This window comes from Phalaenopsis equestris, unplaced genomic scaffold (genome assembly GCF_001263595.1).
Source record: "Phalaenopsis equestris unplaced genomic scaffold, ASM126359v1 Scaffold001260, whole genome shotgun sequence".
NCBI lineage: Eukaryota > Viridiplantae > Streptophyta > Magnoliopsida > Asparagales > Orchidaceae > Phalaenopsis > Phalaenopsis equestris.
In genome coordinates this window covers 207,152-209,011 of record NW_018165699.1, presented here as the reverse complement: position 1 = coordinate 209,011, position 1,860 = coordinate 207,152, and positions in this window count along the sequence as shown.

Below are 1,860 nucleotides of genomic sequence, written 5' to 3'. Positions count from 1 at the left end.
AGAAATATGAGTAGATGTATTTTGTTTGGATTTAATATCCCTCAGAATCTCTTCTTTCATTCAAGGGGATATTGTGTGTCCCATTCGTCTGAGTAACTCATGGACTGAACAACCTTCTTTGACAGCCAATTGTTGAAAAATTGTACTGACTTGAGAGATGGGATGGAATTTTTCCTTCCCCTACTCTGTTCACGAGAGATTGGCAGAGTAGCAGCAAACTTTTGGACATTTTCGTGTCCATCGGTATTCATAAGAGGATAGAATTTGCCTCCTCTCAGCAGTGGATAGATTTCTAGTAATTCTTCTTCCTTCTGATGAGGTTCCTCTTTCTGTAGGTATTTTCTCAGGGATCTGAATTTTAGTTGCTTTTCGGCCTTTCCTGTTGTGGTTTCTTCTCTGAGACCAGGTCAACGGTATAGTCTTTGAACTTGATCCGATTTCGAAAGTTGAAGGTAAGGTAGCTAACCCTTCAGTCGGATTTTCTGTTATCACAATTTCTTTTCCCTTAGTAGTGGGGACAACTGTCTTTATGGGTGTTATGGCGACAGTAGCAGAGGTCTTGATTTTCTTGTGAACAGGAAAGTCATCAAGGAAGTTTAAGTTGAAATCAATAGCTAGCTCTTGTACTTCTGGAGCAGCAACTTTCACAACAACAAAAGGAGCCTTCCCGAGGGTGACCTCGAGATCTTCAAATCATGTTCCAAACTTGATGGTAGTAGCAACGTTGCAGGCCTAGTGGCTTGTTGGCAGGTTTAAGGTGAACGTTAGTGTTGGGTAGGTCATTGCAGCAACTTTGCAAAAGAAAGTGCTGGGTTAGTTATATGGCCAAAGTGTTGTAGTTTTAGCGCAAACACTAAAGCTAACAAAGGGAAGTCTAAAGACCAGGTTAATGAAAATTTCACAATTTGCGTAGTATGACGCAATTTGGTCTAATTTGCAATATTCAAAATATTTTAGGACCCAGTGTGGGACCCACTTTACACAACACCCAGGTGGAACTAGTCTACCTACACACTTATTGGGGGTCCAACCCGACATAAATATCAGAATGTCCTTAATGACCTTCTGAATCACTCTGTCCAAAGATGGTTGAACAGTTGATCCTGAAGTTCAAAAGAGTTTACCGTATTTTCCAAAGACAAAAATGGGTAAAGTATGCCAACGGAAGAAAAGTGGCTTGTTGGCAGGTTTAAGGTGAACGTTAGTGTTGGGTAGGTCATTGCAGCAACTTTGCAAAAGAAAGTGCTGGGTTAGTTATATGGCCAAAGTGTTGTAGTTTTAGCGCAAACACTAAAGCTAACAAAGGGAAGTCTAAAGACCAGGTTAATGAAAATTTCACAATTTGCGTAGTATGACGCAATTTGGTCTAATTTGCAATATTCAAAATATTTTAGGACCCAGTGTGGGACCCACTTTACACAACACCCAGGTGGAACTAGTCTACCTACACACTTATTGGGGGTCCAACCCGACATAAATATCAGAATGTCCTTAATGACCTTCTGAATCACTCTGTCCAAAGATGGTTGAACAGTTGATCCTGAAGTTCAAAAGAGTTTACCGTATTTTCCAAAGACAAAAATGGGTAAAGTATGCCAACGGAAGAAAGGTAATCTTGATTCATGAGGGACATGAATGCATTACTGATGTATGAAGATATTTTTTTTTTCTTGACTTAAATGGAGAGAGAAGCTTATCCCCAGCGGAGTCGCCAGAAGCTGTCGGCACTATTTTTGGTGTGGGATTTGCTCGTAAGAAGCTGTCGGTCATCGGAATTGAAATCACGTTGCCCGCTTCGGAAGGGCGTTTTAAAAAATTTTAGTTTTGAAAAAGATGAAGTCAAACTGACCCCATAATTTT